Source organism: Solanum verrucosum, unplaced genomic scaffold, assembly GCF_900185275.1.
Source record: "Solanum verrucosum unplaced genomic scaffold, falcon-dt-bn FXZP01000263.1, whole genome shotgun sequence".
Lineage (NCBI taxonomy): Eukaryota > Viridiplantae > Streptophyta > Magnoliopsida > Solanales > Solanaceae > Solanum > Solanum verrucosum.
The window spans coordinates 1,231,962-1,240,250 of record NW_026020353.1 but is presented as its reverse complement, the minus strand read 5'-3'; the positions used below and the strand labels follow the sequence as shown (position 1 = coordinate 1,240,250).

The 8,289-nt window shown below is 29.7% G+C and overlaps 1 pseudogene; it reads right to left on the bottom strand.

Moving 5' to 3' along the window:
* Window positions 1–1,759: 1,759 nt before the first annotated feature.
* Window positions 1,760–4,130, bottom strand: LOC125837605 (pectin acetylesterase 8-like; annotated as a pseudogene).
* Window positions 4,131–8,289: the final 4,159 nt, after the last annotated feature.

Sequence of the window (8,289 nt, the reverse complement as noted above, 5' to 3'; positions counted from 1 at the left end):
GGATTTATGCTTAACACCGAGAGGATATTGATATTGAGAGGGAAGCTCTCCCATTAGTATAGGTCGGGTTTCTAGAAGAAATCTCATGAAATGGAAGCTCTCCCTTTATTAGATGTCGGGTTTCTAGTAGCAATCTCCTTATCCCTTAACTATGTACCCTGATAGGATGATTAGCTAGTGGATCCACTTAAGCTAGAAGTTCATGGTCCTTACCTTGGCAAGTATAACAACCCTTTTCGGTGTGGGAGACATTGGGGGAGCATGTTATAGCTCACATGGTCTCTATGTTGGTTAAGGCTGATTCCCACATTTATAATGAACTAAGGTTACTTCAAGAAGTATTGCATATCAGTTCAAAGGTTTTAAAGATGATGTTAGCTTGCATTGACCATGGTTTTATGACTTGTGTTTCTAACTCTTTCATATCATGTTTTAGCTTGGTCGATTGCATGTCATGAAATGAAATGTCCATTTTATCATGATTTAAATTTTTTAAGCATGGATATCATACTTGGTACATTGTTTTGTACTAATGCATACTCTTGCCTACATTTTCCCAAATGTAGGGTCCAATAGTCAGGTTTCTCAGTTTCGTGGCTAGTGGTTGAGTTCGAGATTTCTGAGCTTTGGTGAGTCCTCATGCTTCAAGGATGGACCTTTATCAATTCAGTTTCTTTCATGTATTTCTCTTTTGGACATGATGTATGGGCTAGGCCCAATGTAATTCTATTGTACTAGATGGCTACATTGAGACAAGTGTTTTAGACTTTCGCTTTTCGTTTTATAAAACTATTAGACTTGGACTATTGTTTTACTCTTATTGTTCTATTTCTTATGTTATGAAATCTAAGTGGCTTGTATGTAGTCCTTCGGGGTTCTATATGCCGTGTTACATCTAGGGGGTACCCCTGGATCTTAACAAATTATTAGTTTACCACTTCTATTTTTTCCCATATTTCGTTGTGAAATTATAAGAAAGTACAATTAAAAGAAATGAAAAGTCAGTAACTACGGATTCATCTCCGGTGTGTTCTTATGTTTTTTCATTTTTTGTCTCTATCCACTGTTGATGCAATTTGATTGTGGAAAAATGTTTTCTCACCATTCACTTTTACTTGTAACTTAATTCTAAAATAGATTTTTATTTTTAATTGTCATTTTTGATATATCATGAAAAAATAATTATTTTTTCCATGTTTTAACCCTAGCATTAAATACAATTGTCCATATCATTTTTAAAAACCCAATACTAAAAATTTATTGGCAGGGGAAGTGTAGTAAAATACATATAAATAATTATTTTTTAATGATTGTGTCAAGTAAAATCAAACAAATAAAAATGAACGGAACGAGTAAAATGTTTATTATCTCAATAACTAATGAGCTGCAAGAAAATAGGTCTTTTTTAAAAAATATATATTTTGTATAAGATTTTTAGTCAAAAAAATTAAGGAAGAAATTCAAAGTTCTAAGAAAAAAATAAATGTGATGTAGCCCAACGAGACATACCACCTCATTTTTTTATTACTATTCAGCTTTCTAATTATATATTAATTGATTGATTTTATAACATTTTTTCTGCCTCATTACTTTTAACCTCTTAAATATTTTAAAAAGAAGAGCAACGAAATTACAAACTCAGCTTTGCTAATATTATCATAATATTTTAAGCACCTCATTGTCTAAAGAGAAGTAATTTTTTTTAATTCACGAATAATATGTAATCATTTTACATAGCTTAGCAGAGCGTTAAATTTCATCAAGTACTTCTCTTGCAACATCTAGCACCAGGATACGGATCTATATGTTGATGAAATGTTGTTCTATCAAAATACCAATCACCAATAGCTTTGGCAATTGTCTACACAAAATGTTACAAAAAATATGTTATTTACTCTTAAATTAAAATTAAGAATGATAGATGTACATGATAATTTTTATTAAAAAAATGCACATATTCAAATTTTATATGAATTAAACAAATAAAGATTACCTTATTAAGTATTCTTGGAGAGGTTGCATCGAACCAATAATCCCCCCATACAATTCGTGCATGAGTGTGACAAGAAGTGATGAAATAACCCCTTGTGTAACAAGGGGTGAGTCCCTTAAGTATGTTCAAGAACTCTGCTCCAAAAGCTATATTAAAAGAAAATAGAGTAAAAAACTTTAACTAGAATTTAGGAGAAATAATGCATCCATTTACACTTCTATGTTTTTTGGAAGGTGGTATGAATAAGTTGATTACCAAAAAAATGCTAACCTTGAATATTTATAATTTGGCTAGATGTGCAGTTACTTATTTGATCCCTGCAATACTCCCAGGCATGTTGAGGATCGAGGTTTGAAGGAACCAAGGTATTACTTATCTGAAAGAAATGTGTTTAGATGGATTTCAATAGAAATTTTAAAAACATACTAGAGAAATTTTTAAAATGAGAGAAATTAATGTTTCTATCCTTGACCTGCCAAGCATCATATGCTGAATTGATTATAAATAGAGGAGTCTCAATATACGGAATAATATTTTCAGGGAAGAAGCACTGCACCATCATTAAGGAAAAGCCATGTTATTATTAAAATAAAGGTGCATTGCTCTATCAGCAAAATGTTTATGTTTTCAAAAAACATAAATTCTTACGTACCAAACTCGGTTCCATTGTTGACGTGCAACCTTGAGGCAAATTCTTCGCCGATTCCTAAAATGAGAGAATAGATAATTGTTACAGTAAAACTCAGGATTGCCTGACATTAATTATATTTTTATTTTTCATGTTGTGTTACATGCCTTTTAATTAAAAATATTCAGTAGGCCGATATTACATTTTTAGCATATTGCATTCCTTTCCTCCATAAATCATCCATAACAGCTTTAAATAATCTTGCTCCTCTAAAATAAAGCTTATTTTCCTGACATTTCCAATCAGAAACAAATCATGTTATGTTAGAGTGATATATATGAGATATGTAATTACGATCAACTTACTGGATCAACATGTTCAACATCACCAGTAAAAGATGATCCATCGCTGTAATTCACCCACACTCTGTTCCAGTTGTAAAAGTCTACCAATTCCAATATCGTTCGCAAGTTAGATAAATTAAAGTGTGTAAAGTTCTATGTATACTTATAAAGAAAAAAGAACCAAAGTATAACAGTCATATGAAATAAAATACGATGAGTTTCACCTGGATTTTGTTGGGGAGTGTTATGAAGTATCCCAGCAAATTGTGATTGATTCTTCATATTCTTGGAAGATCCTTTTTCTGTAATTGAACGATTTTTGCAATCGGAGATGCTTTCACACCATCCACCTCCCTATATAATATGAAATATCTCTGGTCAATACTGTTAAGAATTTCCACATCGAAAAAGGGATGAGAATTTGGTCTCCTTATATGGACTTGGAAAATCCTCCCTTCATAAGCTAGCTTTTGAGGTTGAGTTAGACCAAGATCCATCTTTATATGGTATCAGAGTCACGCTCATCCCAATTTTTTAGTTCACCGAAGTTGGCCCCCCATATTATAGTGTCCAATTTTTTTGTTCACCCATGTTGGCCCCTCATATTACAGTGTCCACGCGAGTTAACAAGCTCTCGGCGTGCGGGGTATCGGAGTGTTAAGAATTCCCATATTGAAAAAGGGATGGGAATTTGGTCTCCTTATAAAGACTTGGACAATCCTTCCTTCATAAGCTAGCTTTTGAGGTTGAGTTAGACTCAAGATCAATCTTTACAAATACGTGGAATAAAATGTACAATCAAAACTAAAAAAAATAAAAAAATAATAATAATTACATCAAGGAAGATAATCCAGTTGGAAAGTCCTGTATCAAATCCCTTGTCAAAGTAATATGCAGGTGGACTCCCATCTAGACACACTGTTTATGAAACAAACAGTTAAACAATTTTATCTTTTTTCACGTGAAGGAAACTGGAAACAATATATCTTTTTCACGTGAAGGAAACTGGAAACAATATAATTTATATAATCTAGTAAATTTTTTTAAAAAAATTACCAGCGCCTTGTGTTGTGGCATTGTCAAGTACAGTAATATTGATCTGCAGTCCATACCCAACATCCCCAAACAATATTGCTAGCAAAACAATCAGTAGAAACGTTGCCATCCGATCCTACACAATTATATATATTAGGAGTAATAAGATTGATGATCATGAGGACCAAAATATGATAATAATCGGTGTGTATATACATAATTTATCGTTATTTACCTTCTCAATAAACATAATTTTTTTATGGTGAATTAAAAATCCAAAAGATATCAAATATCTTCTTTGTGAGTAAGTTTAAAATAAATTAAACACTTTTTTCTTCATGAAATATACATTAATCATATAGCTAACGGTTTTACCTTAAAAAATAATGTTTTTTAACATAAGAACACGAATAAATAAATAACATTTAAAATGAAATGTTTTTCTTTACATTGACTAGTTAGGCGATTGAAATGAACTTCTTTGGGAAAAAGAATAAAAACGATTTGTATTTTTTTCGAATGAACCATCATTTTAAATAAAGAACATTTTATCATCTTCATTCTTCAATATTGATGTATTTCGGATACTTAGCTTAAAGCCGCGTTGACGTACAAATGATTTTCTAGAGGAGCGTGTGGTCAATTAATTGTGCTCAAATTTCCACTTTCATTTTTTTTCATCTTTTAGAATAATATGTATTTAAAATTATATAATATTATTATTTATTTTACTTTTCATTTTAGTATATTAAGTATTTAAAACAAACAAATTAAAAAATTATGAAAATAGTTTTGTAAATCACAATAATCAATAATTTAAAATATTTAGAAACACGTATAAAAATTTGGTTAACTCTATGAATATCACCTATTCCACATAAATTGAAACTAAGGGAGTTACATATATTATTTGAAATTACGTTAAAAGTATTATAATTCACAATAATTATTTATTTGAAATATATCGAAATTTTGATTAACTTTCGAAATTTCACCTATGCCGCATAAATTGAGACAGATGGAGTAACATATATTATTTAAACATTACCTTAACTAAGAGTCCCGTAAATCATAATAATAACTACTTAAAATATTTTAAGCTATATATTAAAATATTGATTAAATCTCAAAATTTCACATGTGCCACAAAATAATAATTATTAAAAAAATTGAAATATTTAAGCAAATAAATTAGAAAATTGATCAACTCTCAAAATATCACATGTGCTACAAATATTGTTTGAAAAATACGTTAAGAATATTATAATAATAACTAACAACAAAAAATATTTAGAAAATTATGTCACATAAATTAAAACAAATAAAGTAATAAATATTGGAAATAAGAAAATTAATTAGAAAACCCTTTGGGTCATTAATATATAAAGTGGGTCCAATTGTTCAATTAATTAGAGGAATTCACATAGATAGACTACTGCTACATACGACAATATATAACCCAACATTAATTAGCAATCAATAGTCAAATAGAAAATTGGCACATATTAGTACAAAGTATTATATCGATATTTTAATAGAGATTTTCCTTTTCTTCGTGTAACCACCCGAAAATAAACAACAACAAATAAGAATACGTGGGATAATTTTTTTTATCCGTAGTTTTTACTCCTGTATTGAAAAAGATGGCGATTCAGTTTTTATATAATTCGTCAAACAAAAATCAATACAGTGTTTCGAAAATACAAACTGCAATGTACATCAACAGCGATCATCAAGATATAGATTTCATCTTTTAATGTTTTGATTGATCATAGCGTATAATGAGATAGTAAAAATAAATTTATGAATGATTTCATGGAATAGAAATTGCAATGGAGATCAACAACGATCATCAAAAAATAGATGTCACATTTGATTGTCTTGATTCATCATAGATGAGAGTGTGATAGTAAAAATAATTTTGTGGGTTATTCCATGGAAGGTGGATTTATTACGATTGATTTCAGTGGGTTCATTAAATTAATTTCAATTTTGTTAGTTAATGAATTCAATTTGTTCTGATTGTATAATTGTCGATTGTGTATGGGTAATGTATTGAATATTTATTCAATAAGTAGTTGTATACATATTCAAATATGCATTAAAATACACTGAATTGATTGATTTTTGCACAAATATATGAATAATCAGTCAATTGTGTATACATAAAAGTATGATGTATTCATTCAATTAATAGTTTTGTACATACATATCCATGTACTCAAAGAATGCATATTCATGTATGCATTCATGTATTCATTCACGTAGAATTTGTATACGTTGAACTTATTGGTTTTTACACAAATGTATGCACAATCATGTATACAATTACTAATTATTTTTGTACAAACCTTTTCAATTCCACAAATCAAGGACCCCCATTTTTTTCTGATAACGACGATATAAAGTTTTTAGAATGTCGAGTAAATATAGTCACAATAATTACCGAGTAGTTTTTAAAATAATGAATGAGGAGAATAAAACAATAATTTTACATATTCAAAAAATAGAAAACCAATCAATGAAAGCGTGTCTTGGGAAAGATGAGAAAACTCAGGAGAAAAAAACACCACTTTCCAATAAAATTAAAACGTGGGGCAAAGAATGAAAAAAAGAGAGACAAAAAAGGGGAGAAACTCTATTTTAAAATGATTGACAAGTAATAAGAAGAGAAAAAAGGAACAACAAAACAATTTTATTTTTATTTTTCAAGAAAAAAAGGAGGACCAATCAACGGAAAAAAATAGAGAAAAATTAGGAAATAGATACTCTTTTTAAGAAAAAGAAACACGGTCATTAAGTGCTAAATAAATTTTTTTAAAATAATTTTTGCCAAATAAATTAAAAATGATCTATTTATTGCCAATTTAGTCTATAGGTTGTCATGTTGTGTCAATTTTTCTTAAAGAGTATCAATATGGCCGGGAAGCACGACCATGAAACAGACTCCTTACCGTGGCTTATTAGTTATATATATATAGCATTCAGAGAGTCAATCAATATTTTTATATAGTTTTAAAATATAAATTGCTATTATTGTGATATATAATACTTGTTACATAATTTATAAAAAATATATACTACTCTTTCTGTCTGACTATACGTGGTACTAGTTTAAATTTTGAAAGTCAACCAATTATTTTATATTTTTAAATTATTAATTATTATGATTTATAGTACATTTTACGTAATTATTAAATATATAACCCAATATATACATTGTTAACTATTATAGTTTATAGTACTTTTAATGTAATTTTCAAATATATAACAAATTTAAAGAAGTAAGATAAATAATTTGTAATTAGGAGAATAGTAAGGCGGGACCCATATATTTCAAAAAATTAAACCGAAGAAATAAAAAAAAATTGTACAGAGAATAAAACTCACAACGTCCTACACAACACCTAAAGCTTTAACCACAAGGAAAAGAAGCAAGTTTGTTCACAAACTGTAAAAATAAGAACCAGGAAGACCTTGATCATAACGACCCAATCAGACGTTACTCAAAGACAACTCGTGCGGAACCCCAAAATTATAGAATATGGTGGCACCACTATCGCACATGCATGAAAAATAAAGCAACCTAGTTATATATTGACCTTTTTAAAAATTTCTCTCCCACTTTTGAAAGTAGAAATTAGACGAGAGTTGCATCAAAAACCCTCTAAAGGTACTCGGAGCAAGGAAGAAATAAAGAGGAAGGATAACAACCAAAGGGAGGAGGAAACTGAAGGAATTCCAGTGCATGTTCATCATAATTGGTTCGTGCGGAGTCGAAAGTTCATGAGCAATGTTCATCGGATGATGCTTGACGCCTAGGTAGGCTAGGTTTTCTTAACTGAATAGTAAGAAATGTATTCTAATTCATCATAATTGTGTAGATAACGATAGATTTCATATCTAGGCCTTCTCTTTGAGCTTGATGAAAAAAGATTGTCGTTTATAGAGATGTAACACCTCCATTTTTGAAAGAACTAGAATTAGAAAGAAACTAAATTGGAAATAGCAAAATCTGAAACTTTGCAAGTCACGCTGAGTATGAGTTTTGGGTCAACTTCAAATGACCATAACTTTAAGTACAAAATGAGTTAGATGGCCCATAAGATATCAAATGAAAGGTCTTGGAATCCTCTTTCCAACACCACCAAGTTTGCTAATTTTTGAGCTCCTATGAGGGAGATATGCCCGCTTGAAGTTGGGCTATCAAGGAAAGGTACCCGGATTTAAGAGAGGTATTTTGGCCTTTTCCTTACCCTATCAGATTTATTTCATTTTTAGTAATTAAT